This window comes from Sceloporus undulatus, chromosome 7 (assembly GCF_019175285.1).
Source record: "Sceloporus undulatus isolate JIND9_A2432 ecotype Alabama chromosome 7, SceUnd_v1.1, whole genome shotgun sequence".
Taxonomy (NCBI): domain Eukaryota; kingdom Metazoa; phylum Chordata; class Lepidosauria; order Squamata; family Phrynosomatidae; genus Sceloporus; species Sceloporus undulatus.
The window spans coordinates 11,048,006-11,063,965 of record NC_056528.1 but is presented as its reverse complement, the minus strand read 5'-3'; the positions used below and the strand labels follow the sequence as shown (position 1 = coordinate 11,063,965).

At 45.4% G+C, this 15,960-nt stretch overlaps 1 protein-coding gene across 2 annotated transcripts in view; it reads right to left on the bottom strand.

Moving 5' to 3' along the window:
• The window catches only part of PLEKHG5 (pleckstrin homology and RhoGEF domain containing G5), a 60,328-nt gene that overhangs the window by 35,140 nt on the left and 9,228 nt on the right, over positions 1-15,960 (bottom strand). For both annotated transcript variants that reach the window (XM_042477906.1, XM_042477905.1), the window contains exon 2: positions 7,076-7,152. The gene's annotated coding sequence lies outside the window, so the exon portion shown is untranslated. The remainder of the gene's footprint in view (positions 1-7,075; positions 7,153-15,960) is intronic.

The following is a 15,960-nucleotide window of genomic DNA, read 5'->3' as shown; positions in this document are numbered from 1 at the left end:
AATGCAACCTGCAGCACCTGGGATTTCTTTCCCGGCTCCCATCCAAATCTTAACCAGGCTGGCCCTCCTTACCTTCCAAGGCCTTGAGGACATTTCGGCCCTTAAAATGGCTTGCAAACATTGCAAACAGGAGCAATCAAAAGCTTGCAGGTTTGTCAGTGAAAGAGATACAAAAAGTTAAAACATAATTAAAGCCATGGATAGCATTGAAAACAATGTTGAAACATATTGAAACCTCAAAGCTGTGCAGCAACATTGTTAGCAGCCCTTTCCCCTTAAATGTCAGTTCCCTTAAAGTCTTTTGGAGAAAAAAGGAAAGTTTTCTCTTAACACAGAAGAGAGAGAACAGGAAAAGGCTTTGTATTGCTGATAGATTTTAAAATAGAAATAAAAGAAAGGAAGCTCAGAGAGCCATGCAAAGAATAAGTTAAAAATGTCATCCCGAATTCTGTTCTTAGTCCCAACTGAGCAGAGTCTTTGGAAGAACAAGATGCACTGCTCCCATTCGCTGCCTGTTTGTCCATTTCTGTTTCTAAAGGGGCAGAGGAGGCTTTCCATTCTAGTTTTATCTCATCATTTTCACTCTCTGTCTCTTCTAATAGTGCAATGGCACCATCCTGATTGGGATTCTGGACAGAAAGAAAGGAAATCATAGAAAGATATGCGTAATCCAGTGGCGCTGGGGCATTGCAGACTATTGCAAGAGGAATCAAAACCCTTTAGTGCCATTGCTCCAGCCATGACCAACCACAGCTATAAAACAACCAGGACCTGAAGAACAGGAAGCTTTTAACTGCATTCAGGAGGACCTTGCAGGAATGTGGCTCACAAGGAAACCTTCCAGAACAATGAGTTTAGCCCTGGAGAAAGGTATTACTGGGGAAGACGGGGCAGCATTACATATTGCTGTATGTGGAATGGCTAGTTAAATTCCATTTCCATCTAACCATGCAAAAGGAAGGTGTCAGAAGCATTGCAGGGTGCTAGCAGAGAAGCCATTTAAGGGCCATGCCCTCTCCTTGGGGCCTTCTGGGAATTGTAGTTCTGCGGGAAGGAGGTCTGGGTGGATCTTCGGTTTTCATGCTGAACTACACTAAGAGTCATTGTTCCAGAAATTGGGAAGACTTCTCTCACCTCCCTCCAAAGAGGGTGGCCAGCCTCTGCTTGAAAACCTCCAAAGAAAGAGACTAGTGACTCTCCAAAAGACGGAGACTAATAATTCTTCCATGTAAGAAGACACAATGAAAGCATTCCCGATGGACGGATGGCCTTCTGTTAGGAAGGCTTTGGTTGTCTCCTCCTTCATGGCAGAAGAGGGTTGGACTGGATCAGCCCTTGAGGTCTCTTCCAACTCAGGCTTAGAACCAGCTCTGGAAAGAGAAAGGTGGCATGGCTGCACCCGTCTCTGCATCCGCAAGCCTTGGGAGGGTTTGGCTAAGAACAAGCCAAAGAGGATTTTCCAGCCAAGTTCCATCAGCAACCATCCCTTGGACGAGAGATCAAAGAAATGACATACAAACACACACAAACACAGATGCATCCCACTCTTTTCATCATGAGCAGTGCAACAACATCCCTGCCATGACCCTCCGGAGGAGTGGGAGGGCTGTGTCCGACTGGCACGGTGGACCCTATAATGACTTCATTGCCAGAGCATCCATGCCAAGAGCAGGTGCATTGCACAGTCCTCCCACTCCTTGTTGTGCTGGCAGCATGGAGCGCACGCCTGGCGCTTGGGAGAGAAAGAGGCTCTCTTGTGGGCTATGTCCACCTCCTACTCTCTGGACATTATGCTTCCACCAAGAAACTTTGACCAGCCCTGACCAAGCCACAGCCCCAAGACTCAGGGAGCTAATAAAGAGAGAGACCTTGCAGCACCTTTGAGACTCACTGAAAGAAAGAAGTTGGCAACAGGAGTGTTCCTAGACTTAGGTCTACTTCCTCTGATGCATTTAGATGCAATAATAATAATAAGCAGAGAGATCTTGTAGCACCTTTGAGATTCACTGGAAGAAAGAACTTGGCGGCTTCCTCTGATGTATTTAGATGCATCATCATCATCATCATCATCATCATCATCATCATCATTATTAAGTGACCTTGGGCAAGTCCCACTCTCTCAGCCTCAGGGAACAGCAATGGCAAACCAACAAATCCTGCCAAGAAAACCTCATTATAAGTTTGTTTTAGGGTTGCAATAAGCCACAAACAACTTGAAGGCACACAACACAGACAATTCTTAAAACTCAGCTCTTTCCTTTTTCCTGACTAAAAGCAAGTAACACGGTTCCCTTTTGATTTTAATTAAAACAAAACATGTCTGAGCCCTATAATAATCCATTGGCCTCAGGAAGCTGTCTGGACTGAGCAAAACCTAGAATTAGCCAAATAGTTACAGCCGCATTTGTGGCTAAATTGCAAAAGGAATGAGGTTTTCCTTCATTCAGCTGCAGCCATGATGTTGTCGCATACTGTGCCTTAGCTATTGCAAAAAGACCTTAATTAAAGTCCCTTGCTTTTTGTTGTTTCCTCCAAGCCATGTTCATGCCATCCAGCAAGGAAACTGCTTTTGGGGGGCTGTGTAATGGAAAGAGTGGGGGGAACTTGGTATCAGAAAAGGGGGGGAAACATGGCAAGAGTTTCTCTGCTTTGCAAGCTCTGGAGGAAAACGCCATGCGCAGATTCTCCCATAATCCTTTGCATCTTGCAATGCCACTCTGAGCAAACATTGCCACCTCCTGGCACAAGACGGAAAGTGTTGCCAATGCCATCTTGGCATCATCCGCAGTGCCACATGCATTTGCCATCCCAAAACATCCTAAAACATCCCCAAACAGCCTAAAACCCACCCAAAGAAACCAAATATCCAGAACCCAGCAGTGTTTGTATAGACAGTGATCTCTTTGTAAATCATTTCTGCCATTAATCTTGCATCCGCCTTCAGCCCAAGAGACCAAACGGCATCATTGCGCAGAACCATCCCTCTATGGCTGCAAAAACATCCCAGAATTGTTGCGCTTGCATGTTTCCAATGGTTTGTAACAATGGCTTACTCTCGCTTTAGTCTTGACCTTCTTAAAACTACACAATCTGCCCTCCTTATCCATGGATCCAAATGATATTTGAGAGGTAAGACAGAAAAGAACTAGACTCTCAAATGTAAATATATCTAATTGAATATTATAGTTAGGGTTGCCCATCCATCATTGTATAGTCTTCCCTCTCTATTCACGGATTCCATTCAACCGTCCATGACTTGAAAATATTATTTCGATGAAAATAATAACAGTCACAATACAAGTAATAAAGCCACATTTCTCGGAAGGTGCCATGTTATTTGGCAATAACCGAACTGATTCATAGATTCTTGGATCAAATCTGAATCAATGATGTTCCAAAACTCCATACATTAAGACCAGGGAGACTGAAAAAATGAAATAATTTCACCTACCCTATTTATGTTTGGTATATCATGATGATGATGATGATGATGATGATGATGATGATGATAAATGTATATGCCACCTCTCCCAACAGATCAAGGCAGCTTACATAGAAATAACACATAACATAATAACCATAATACTGTATAACAAAATAGCATAAAAATAACCCTTCTATCCCCTTATCATAACAATCCAAAAGCTTACTATAACAAACTAACGCAACAACCATGACAATACAGTAACACATTACAATCATTAAAAATCCATATCAGCATTAAAACCAACATGGACTGGGCTCCATGGAGTAACGTTGGGGCAATCGATCACATCAGATGCAAAACTGTTACCATAAAACCATATGCTAAAAACAGAGTCACTTTTTCGAGTCTTCAGTTCCCATTAAGAGTTTTTACTTCTCCATTTCCAACAAGTCCTTTCAGGGTTATGCTGACAACATTTGAAGTTCATAACAACAAAAACAACAACAAAAACAACAACAACAACTTACCTAGCTTCTCTCCATGGATCAAGGCAGGGAAGAGCAACAATTATCTGACATGATCCTATTATCTGACAATACCTGATAATATTACCTTATGATGTGACAATCACTCCCTGATGCCCAGATTTCTGGACACAATCCAGTCAGTAACCCCTGGGAAACCAGTATGAATAAGAATAACAACAGAAGACGTGGAAGAGGAGGAGGAAGGATGAATTACAATGACAAAAAACACATTTGGACCCTGCTATATTATTCGGTGATAGATATCCCACTGATTCCTAGATGCTTGGATAGAATCTGAATCACGGAGGAAGCAAAACTATAGTCCAAAGCAAATGCATTTAAGGAAATAGGCTTAAATCTAGGAAAGCTCCTGCTGCCAACTTCTTCCTTTTTATCTCAAAGGTGCTACAAGATCTCTCTATGTACTGACTCTACAGACTAACAGGGCTATATCTTTGAATTTCTACCAGCTGGTAGACTGTGAGATCCATAGTAATAATAACAGTAACAACAGCAGCAAGAGCAGCAGCCACTGACAATTGAAGGATGAAAGTAAAAATCCTCCAAAGAGATGGACACATCGATGCTCCCCAGCCTCTGTAATGGTCATTTTTGCTGCCGCTTACCTTTGCTTCAACCCAGCGTTGTGTGTTAAAAATAATTACAAATTAAAAACTCCAAATTGCTGCCCCAATTCAGTCTCAAAGGAGGCAACGGACGGAGAGCGTCTTCCAGCCCCTGACCCTCCGCCAGCAGCGCCAGGAGGCAGATGGGGCAGAGGGGGAAGAAGCGGCTCTAAATCCATCGCCAGCTTTACATTAACGGTCAATTAGGCTAAGAGGGGAAAGATCCTGCGCAGCTATTTGGCTCTCAGAGGGAGAGGCAGGCAGGCTGGGGACAAGGAGAGGTCATCTGTTGGGGCCGGAGGGTCAGCCGGTCCACTCTGGAGGTCAAGGGGAGGCAGGCGAGGGGGGCTTAGGGCCTTTTCACACATTACGGAGAGACAGAAACCTGGGTTGACTAGCAAATGCATGTCAAGCCAGGAGACCAAGGCCTCGCCTGCTAAGCTTTCTCTTTTTCAGGATCACCTCTATTCTTTTCAATTAAAATTGTGATTTATCTACATTGTTATTGGTGTGTGCCTTTGTTTCCAACTTACGGTGACTCTAAAGCAAGCTGGTCATGGGCTTTTCTTGGCAAGGTTTGCTCAGAGAGGAGGCATATAAATAAACAAATTATTATTATTATTATTATTATTATTATTATTATTATTATTATTATTATTATTATTAATGTGTGACCCACCCAAGGTCACCCGGGGGATTTCCTGGCTGAGCCGGGAATCGAACCCTGGTCTCCAGTGATAGGCTGGACCTGGAAGGCTTTTGGGTTCCCTTCCAACCCTACAAACCTAAGATCCCAGAGATTATTAAAGGGAACATCTAAAGTTCACACTAAAACCCAGAGCAGGTTCATTGCTTCCCGACTGCTTGCCATTCAGTGGAAATGACCTGAGACACTGCACCAGAATCTCTTGCATTTCTTCTTCCTGCAAAAACCTGCTTTCCTTTTGGGGCCCCCAACTATGAATTGCATGGTTTTTTCTTAGGCAAGACATACCCAGAGGAGGTTTGCCATTGCCCTCCTCTGCAAATTGCCATGACCTTCCTCTGCATAGTGGCCTAAATGATGCTCTTTTTGGGCAGCCAGCAAGTGGGAGGATCGTGGCTTGAGAGACACAGAGAGAGCATTTGGGAGTGAGATGCATCACAAGAGAGAGAGGGAGACTGAGCGAGAGGCTGAGCATTTCTCCAGCTGCTGCTGTTGCTGCTGGTGAGGCTTTTCTGATGCTGCTGTTCTGTCTGGAAAAGTCATTTTGCGGTTATTCGGTTCTGAAGGAGGAAAGGCGGTAGGTAATGGGAGACCCATGTCAGGGCTGGGAGGTAAAGGAGGAAAGAAAAAAGGCTCTGGAAGGAGGAGGAAGAGGAACAAACTGGGCACAAACCAGGCCCTTAAAATGGAAGATAGGGACTGGCACAGAGGAACCAAAGGCCCTACATTTGTAATCTGCTGTGGCACCAGAGCTCTCTGATGGAGAATGCTGAATATCTCATATCATTACAAATCCCATAGCCTCAAGCCAGGGCAGTTAAAGCAGTATCGAACCGCATTAATTCTGCAGTACAGATCAGGTAGGAAATGAGCACTAAATCCCTAAATGCAGCCGTCTCACTTTTATCACAACTCCTGCAACTACAGTACAAGGTCCCTATCCTACACAAAGCAGGAGGCAAACTGTGGCTACACAAACACACACTGGGCCAGAAAGCAAAGCCCACAGGGCCATCCCAAGACATGATTATCACACGCAGTTGAGCAAATACAGAGATATCAGACACGCACTGTTGCTGAAATCCCGAAAGTACAAAGATGCTTCTTTGTGACTGCTTTAATGGTGGGTTTCGTGCGACATCATGTGAAATCATTTAATAATAATAATAATAATAATAATAATAATAATAATAATAATATAATTTATTTGTATCCTGCCCAATCAACGAGGAATCCAGGCGGCTAACAACGGTGGAAGTACAATAAAAATACAATGTGAAGTCGAAGGCTTTCATGGCTGGTGTCCATAGTTTTTTGTGGGTTTTTCAGGATATGTGGCCATTTTCTAGAACATGGCTACATAGCCCAAAAAAACCACAAAAAAACCCAACAATAAAAATACAATTTCCTGTAAGTATGCAATCTTTCCAAGATATTCACAGGATAAACTCCCAATCTCCTTTGTGTGATAAACTCCTTTGGGTGCTGTCGCTCCAGCCAATGGGATCCTGGGATTTGTAGTTTTACAAGGTCTTTAGCCTCCTCTACCAAAGAGTCTTGGTGCATCACCTACAAATCCCAAAATCCTGTGGGATGAAGCCATGGCAGTCAAAGCGGCACATTATCAACCTGCATTGTGTCAACAGTGTAGATGCAGACTTAAACCGAGATCGCTTGGGGAAAAGGCCTTCCTTTCCAGGTTAGTCTTTTGCCCAAGAGCCCTGGCACCTGCTTTCCTCCAAATCACAGCCCCAATTCGAAACAGAAATCCATATTCATGGAAACTTACCTTGACTGCTCTCCGTTTGTCTGCACAGCTGGGATTTTGGCACTGCAGGACTTTCTCTTCCGTGGCGGCCCTTTCATCTGGAGGTGGGTGCAAAAGGAAAGGAAGGGGTGAGCTGGCCAACTTCAAGCAAACAGTCTTGCAATGTCTGTCTGCAAACACATGCCCTCCAATTGTCCCAATCAATCCGCTGTAATCCCACCAGAAGCTGCAGCAGTTTGCTTTTGCCAGCGCCAACTGGAAAGGGCATGATTCTGCCCTCTCCAATCCTCTCCTCTCCTCCTTGGTGAATTAACTGAGTTCAAATGACTTTTATACTATAAACTCAGTCTGCAGCAACTGAAGGACAGAAGGAGAAAGTGGGAGGAAAAGAGAGAAACCCAGACATTTTAAAAGCAGCTGTGAAAGTGAGAAAGTGGCAAAGGGTTAACTGGCAAGGTTAACCTGGCAAAGACTGTCCTTGCCAAACCAGGACATTTGGAGGGGATATTGGCAGCTGCTTTTCCCTCTCTCTCTCTCTCTCTGTATCCATTCCTCTCTCTATTCAAGGATGGGGAATCATTGCTAGTGGTCCCCAGTTTGTGGAATTTGGTTGATAGGAATGGGTTCCTCGACTCCGTTTGCTGTTCATTTTTCAGAGGTTTTTATCCTGGAGGGTTTTCTGTTGTGTTCTCCTCTGTTCTGAACTCGTATCTCCACTTCTGATACGGATCACGCCGTTATAGTATTATTATTACTGGCATTTTTAAGCTCACCCTTCAATCCTATTTCCAGAGCCGTTATCCTTTTAAGCCACTTTGTAGGCCTATTCTGGCTGGGCCAGAAAAACAAGAGCAGAGGAAAATATCTTAAAATGCAAAACAAACCCAAGAATGAGAAAACACTCCGGAAGAAGCCCCAGAGCAAAATAACTGGGCTTGCTTACATTTTTCCAAAATGCTTCCTTATTATCTTTTAAAGTTGCAATGTTTGGGGAGGGAGTAACTTTCTATGTTACACACTGCCTTACTCACTCTGTTTCTGGTGCTTTCTGTTATGATTTTGAGAGAACAACTCATAACAGGATAGCACAAAACATGGAAAATTCCAGCTGAAATGCCTCTTAAAAATCTCTCTAACTATCCATCCATCACCTTTAAATGTCCTTTAAAATTTCTAAGTAGAAATGGTTACTTGCTGCACTAATCATGGAGCTCTCTTTCTATCCATTACATTACAGTGTAATGCTCTCAATCCTATCAATTAATTAGTAAACCCACTGAATAAGTTGTTGCATGATGATCTGACATGGAGGTAAATCCAATCGCTTTAATAATAATAATAATAATAATAATAATAATAATAATAATAATGATATTTATATTTCCTGCCTCTCCCTGCAGATCGAGGTGGTATTACAACAATAAAAATAACAATTACAAAATTAAAACTACAATGTCATATAAAATACACTCAATAAAACAATATACCATTACCAATACAATGTATTCACTAAATCATCATTTAAAATACATATCATTGCAAATATGTCTGATTTAATGTGTTGACTTTGGTTGGGACTATCAATAGGAATCAAGATGTTACATTGCTATCAATATATTTAGATCCCTACCTTTTGCCAAAATTGAGAAGCTCACAAAATGGCAAATGAATGGAGCTAAGAGCACTTCATCACATCCTGGGAGAACATGTCACCTAATTTGTCACTTGGTGCTTCCAGATCCACAAAAGATCACCAGTTTCCCAATATTTAAAATGTGAAGTCTTGAATAGTAGCCCAACCCAAGAATCCCAGAGGTCAAGCCTTATAGGATCATAGAGATGGTGGGCATCCTAAAGGCCACCTTGCCCACCAGCCTTTGCAGAAATCCACAACTGAAGTAACCCTGAAGGATGGCTCACAACCTCTTCTTTAAGAAACACAAATGTAGGCTCTTTAATATAAACGGTTCTTCTATAAGAAATTTCTCAGGCACCAGACTCAAATGTTTTCCCAACCATCCGCACAACAGGAATAATGTAGTTTGACACTGCTTTATCTGCCATGGCTCAATGCTATCGAAACCTGGGGTTTATAGTTTGTTGTGGTACCAGAGCTTTATAAAAAATATCTCACAAAGCTACAACTGCTAGGATCTCACAGCATGGAGCCACAGGAGTTAAAGCGGTGTCAAACTGCCCTGATTCTGCAGTATAGCAGCAGCCCCAAAAGTGTGAATTGGGGAACCCCATTTCCAAAGTGACCCAAGGAAAGTGTTGTTTGCCATAAATACAGTGGGCTACCGGAGGTGCAGGAAGGCTACTAGCTCTTGAACCAGAGAAAGCGTAGGGTGGGTTTGCAGGTGAGAGCAGCCTCCGTTCATGGTGGATCACCGGGTTTATATTTAGAAGCAAACCTGTGAGTTATGCACAGATACACACCAGTTCCCGCAGCCAACAAAAACAACAAGAGAGGCCAGACTCCTCTCGGAAATCTCTTTGACCCAGTGCACCTCTGAGCACTGCTTGAAAACTGACGCACTGCTGCTGGATATATATATTTTTCCAAAGGAAAAAATGGAAAATTTCCATGTGTTGCAAGCAGAGAAGGGAGGCCCAAGCCTCCTGCTTTGCCTATTTAAGGAGCCCTGGAGGAGCAGGGAGGGTGCCTCCGCCAGAAGGGCAAGGGAGGAAGGCTACAAGGAGCGGGCAAAGGAGGACCCGAGGCAAGGGGAAGCCATTCGGAGACCTCATTTTGGGGATGACAAAGCCAGAGAGAGATCGTTTTTTGTGGGTTTTTCGGGCTATGTGGCCATGTTCCAGAAAAGTTTCTCCCTGACGTTTCGCCAGCAGCATCTGTGACTGGCATCTTCAGAGAATGCTTTGCCTGGAAAAAGTGGGTCTATATATACTGTGTGAGCCTGGGAATGCAGGCATGATGTGCATGTGTATTGTTTTGTGCTGATTAGCCTCAGGCTGGGAGGCTAATGCAAAAGAGGATTTCTTGGCTTTACTTCGCAAACAAAGATTCAGGAAGGATTCATCTGTGCTTTCTACAAGCGCGTTGATGTATCCTTGGAGCCTGTGCAATGGATTTCTCTGATGGAGCGCAGTGTGCACAGAACTGGCCTCACCCTTTAAACCAGAGGTTCGACTGCAGAGGCCTTGAGAAGCATGGACGGTGGCAGCGAGGTCCTCGGGTCATAGGTTTGATTAGAGTTTCCTTCTCTCAGATGGTTGACCTTACAGGGTTAGACGAGCACTGTCATCTTCCGGCCTGAGAGGGAGTGATCAGGCAGGCCCAGCTCCACCAGGGCTAGCCTGCAGGAAGAGGCTCCTCCCTCCTTAACTGTCATCTTCTGGCCTCCTATTCTCCTCCAGCTATGCTCTGACTGTGTGGGGGAGAGGCTTGCGTACCCTAATGAAGTTGTGAGCTATGCTGGTGGTGGTAGAATAGCCACAGTCCCATGCCAGACAGGTCACAACCGAAGGGTCTGACCAAGAGCGCCAAAGGGCAGGATGGGCTCTCTAGCCTTATGGCAACCATCCTAGGAGAAGGAAAACTCTAATCCAAAAGAGGATTAGTGTCTGCTAATTGGTGATCATGATCTGCTGGGAAAGCCCCTGACTCTTAATGGTTTCCCATTTGCATTTGCTGAGTCCTCATTTTGCTATTCTTCAGGACTGGGTTTTCCTGGGCCTGGCAGCCCTTCTGATGTCTGAGCTGGAATAACCATTGGCCTGTAGAGCCCGGTCCTGGATGTCCTAGTCATCTGAAAACCGAACCAACGTTTGGGTCACACAGTATACTGAAAACCCACACATACAGACCGATACCTGCACAAGAACTCCATCACCCAGGACAAAAAAGAAGCACAATCAAAACACTGGTAGACCAGGCAAAACGCATCTGTGAGCCCCACTTCTTGGAAGATGAACTGAAGCACTTGAACCGGGCTCTACAGGCTAATGGTTATTCCAGCTCAGACATCAGAAGGGCTGCCAGGCCCAGGAAAACCCACAGGAGTGAAGACAAGCAGCCACCCAAAGGGAAGGTATTTCTACCATACATCAAATGAGTCACAGACAGAATAGGCAAAGTGGTGAGGAAGCACAACATTGAAATGGTTTACAATCCGACGAAGAAAATCCAGCAAATGCTTCGCTTAGCCAAGGACCAGAGAGACCCTCTCACAGCCACAGGAAGAGTTTAGCACATACCATGCAGCTGCCGACAAGTCTACATAGGGATCACCAAATGCAGTGTGCAAACCAGAATCAAGGAACACGAGAGGCACTGCAGACTGGACCAGCCAGAAAAATCAGTAGGAGCAGAACATGCCACAAACATCCTGGGCACAAAATGCCATTTGAAAACACTGAAGTTCTGGACCGTGCCAACCACTACCATGTCAGGATGCACAGAGAAGCCACTGAAATCCACAAACACCTGGACAATTTCAACCGGAAAGAAGAAACCCTTAAAGTGAACAAAATTTGGCTCCCAGTCCTGAAGAACAGCAAAATAAGGACTCAGCAAATGCAAATGGGAAACTACTCAGAGTCAGGGGCTTTCCCAGCAGATAATGACCACCAATTAGCAGACACTCATCCTCTTTTGCATTAGCCTCCCAGGCTGAGGCCGGCCATCAGCACAGAACAATACACATGCAAATCACTCCTGCATTCCTAGGCTCACACAGGATATATACACCCACCTTTTCCAGGCAAAGCATTCTCTGAAGATACCAAAGCCACAGATGCTGGTGAAACGTCAGGAAGAAACTTTTCTGGAACATGGCCACAGAGCCCAAAAAACTCACAAAAAACTATGGATGCCGGCCATAAAAGCCTTCGACTTTATACCAGAGAGAGATGCCAGCCATCTTTCCAAAATACCTGGCTCTGGGGAGCTTTGAGCAGGACTTAATTGCTACATTCCAACTTCTCAGTGCCATTCATGTAGTTCCACAATGGTGCAAGGGGAGGAAACTGGGGCTTTAGGGCCACATTTAGCCCTCCTGGAGCACCAATCTGGCCCTCTGGGTTTGTCCAAAAAACCTACAAATCTCTCCTCGCAGCACCATTAATTGGGTGCTTTCCCAGACTTCTTATGGTTTTCCCCATACAATTCATAAAGGCTAGTCATAAGCAGTGAGAGCCTGAAGCTAAAATAACCCATGCCCTGTAATGGTGCACAAATGAAGTCTACAATGCGCTTGACCAAGCAGCATCAGGATATGGCCAAGATGGCAAAAGCGGCAAATGAGGAAGAACAGAGAAGCCAGGAGATGCAGCATCAATGCAATGCAAACCCCTTTTGCACTCTGGAGCCAGTTTGCAGCAATGAAAGTCAGGGGGAAAGTAGGAGAAGGATAGAGAAAGTGCCATGTTTTAAAAGCTGCTGGAAAACTGGGAAGGCAGTGGATTGAAAGCATCCCATTCTTGGTCCCATCCCATCCCTTCTGCTTTTGCATCCCTCCATCTCTGAAATCTGACTCTGCCGTTGAATGTGGCCCTTTTGCAGCTAGAAGAAGTTCCCACCTCCTTCTGAAAGCAGTGACAACAAGGCCAGCTCTGGGCTTCTGGGTGCTGTAGTCCAAAGCAATAACTTCTCTACAGCGTGCAGCCAGCCGTGGCTAGGAGCTGCCGAGATCTCTCTCCTCCTCTTTCTCTTCCAGCGTGGATTTGTCTAATCGCCTTTTAAACCCTGCTAAGCCTGTGCCCATCACTGTATCTTATGGCACGAAAGTCCCTAAGTTCATTACGCCTCACATGGAGAAGGCATGACCCACCCTTTCTGAATCTGCTCTGCATTACAACAGGGAGGCTGTGCCAGATTTCTCTGGGCAGATCAAGGGAGAACAGACACGGAGCCCAAGCAGAAAGCCAAGAGGAAGACCCATGCCCAAGTCAGAGGCCCTTCTCAGGGCTACCAGGTCTCAGGGTACCAGGCCCTGAGTCTCCAATTTTCATGGGTCACCTCCAAGTGAGAGACAGGGTTCAATGTCTCCGGTTTCAGTGGGCAAGTGGAAAGGGCTGGGTGCAAATCTTCAGCTTGCTCCAGTTTGCAGCCCTATTAAACCCCTTGATAGGTGTGTCTCCTGTTTCTGGTGCGGAGCAAGCTTAACCCATTCCCGTCCCCCAAAATGGATTTACAAGCAGCGCTAAGCTTTGACAGTTTGACTAATCTGGAGGCCAAATCCTATTGTTACAGCTTTGGTCTTACATAGCCCAGGTGTTGTTTAAAAATAACTCCGAGCCCATTTTAAAAAACTTGGAAAGCAGAGAGAATGCCTGGCACCTTTGTAGATGTTCAGGTTAAGTGGATGGGTCTTGCAAGGGAGGAGACATGGGTGGCACTGAAAGGGTGACCAGATGAAGAGTGGCACGGAAAAGGAGAAGAAATGAGGAACAGGGAGATCTAATAATCAATCAATAAATCAGTGGTGGATGGAAAGCAGAGATGGGACACACAATCCAAGGGTACTGAGGCTGCAAAACTCAACTTGAAACCATCTGAAACAGGTGGATTTAGAAAAGGAGTTTGGAGATCTTTAAACCAAGGATTTGGTGGATTCCCTATTGGGAGACAAGAGGCTGCACTAGATGACCCCTATGGATCCATTCCAGCTCTGTGATCCTAGGATCCCATTTGTCACAAAGGTTTCCTTGCCACAGCATTGGAAGGAGAGCTTTGTGCTCTATCCAAATGGATCTAGAGAACCCCAAAAATATTGCACTGCTGCAGCTGATGCTCCCCAGCCTAGTTCCTTCATCATCTGAGATGGACAAAGGAGCGAGAAATGTGCTGCTCTGAGAGACTGGCTGCCCACGCTCTGAGACTGTGCCCTCCCCGCTGCCCCCGTTGTGCCCCCAGCCCACCCTATCAGACAATGGAGCCAGTGTTGCCCACGGGGGTCACTCCCAGCCTGACCGCTTGGTAACAGCCTCCCCATTGGTGGACGCTGCCGCCTCGGCTGGCCGGAATTATGATTGCCATTGACCTGTTACAAATGATAATGGAAGCGGAGCAGGAACGCTTGCAGCCAAAGTGGACAGACCTGCAGAGGAAATGCCAGAGGAGGAGGAAATCCCATTGCAAGGCTGGGATGAAGCTGGGGTGAGTGGCTGGTGGAAGCAGCAGCCAGAAAGGTCTGTTTGGAATATCCTCTTGCCATTGGAAGCCATTGGTCCAGAGCCTCTCCTCTGGAGCTTGCTCCTTCTTCCACATCTTCAGATGTTTCGAGATCGGATTCCTCACTTAGCAATGCAATCCAATGGGTGACCTTGGGCAAGTCACATACTCCCAGCCCCAGAAAACCCTGCAATAAGTTCACCTTAAGGTTGCTATAAGTCGGAAACAACTTGAAGGCACATGACAACAATGAATGTATCACCTCGCAATCTCCTCTTCTCCATGTTTAAACTCCTTCCATCGTTTCTCATAGGGCTTGAGGGGAAAGCCTTTGCAACGCTTCCCCCCCCCCCCCCACCCCCTTTTTTTTAAAAAAAAATTCCCCCCCCCCCCCTTTTAAATTTCAGAGGATTTGGAAGGTGATCCAGTCCTCCCTGTTATTTCCTGCCTTCTGGGGCATCCGTTCCAGCGCTCCAGCCGCCCGTGGGAGGTCTCCGCTCGGTGCCAACTCTGGGATGAAGGGAGGCATCTGTCATGGCAGCCGGGGGCTGTTTATCTGCCCAAAGCCATCCCAGAGCTAAATATTTGTGTGATCTTAAAAGAGGGAGAGGGAATATGAAACTCTGTGTGGCAAACTCTGTCCAGCCTGCAAAGCTCACAGACTGACCTCTACTAAGAGATCCCAGAACATCAACAGCAGAAGGATTGCCAGCATTCAGGAGAAGGTCCACCTTGGTCTCCAGAAGCTTTGCTGCTTCCCTGGGTCTTCAGGTCAGGAGACAAATCTCAGCCCAAATGGCAGAAGAGGAAGATTGGTTTTCATTGGTTTAAATCAGAAGTGGCCGACTGAATCAGGGGACCGTGTTTGTTTGAGCATTATACCCTGGAAATCGGGGTTTGATTCCCAGTTTGTGCATAAAAGCCCACTGGGTGATCTTGGGCAAGTCCCATTCTCTCAAAGCCCCTCTGAAGAAACTTGCCAAGAAAATCCCATTAAAGGATCACCTTAGGGTTTCCATGTCAAAAATGACTTGGAGGCACACAACGATGGGACTCATAGGAACAGTGGTTTTCACCTCTGTCCTTTAATCTCTGTCCAGCATTCAGCTGCACACATTATCACATCAGCCCACCGCTCTGACCATATCTCTCCTGTATTGGCATCCCTTCACTGGCTCCCCCTCCCTTTCCGCATTCAGTATAAGCTCCTGCTGTCGACGTTTAAAGCCCTCCATGGGCTGGCCCCTCCTTACTTATCAGACCTTCTTTCTCCTCTCCTTCCCACTCCGTTGTTCCCTCCGCTCTGGTAGTCAGGGTCGGCTGTCCCAGCCCAGGATTTCCTCTGCCCCATCTCGGATTCGCCCCTTTTCACTTGCTGCCCCTCACTCCTGGAACCTTCTTCCCCCATGAAACACAAGGGCCCTTATCACTTCTTTAACCAGCTTCAAAACACAGTTGAAGACCATCCTGTTCAGAGAAGCGTTCCCAGGCATTGCGTGATTGTCACTTGCTATTTGATGTTCTTTTGTTGCCTGTTTTATTGAACCATTTCCTGTATTGCTATGTATTTTATATGTATTATCCTATTATTTCTTAGATTGTATGCCATAGGCAGGCTTACTTTTATATATTTATTGTTTTATGTACAGCGCTGTGCAAATCTACAGCACTATATAAATAATATAATAATAATAATAATAATAATAATAATAATAATAATAATAATAATAATAAATGTGCCAAGAGGTATTTTAAAGGTGCCTTCAGCCCC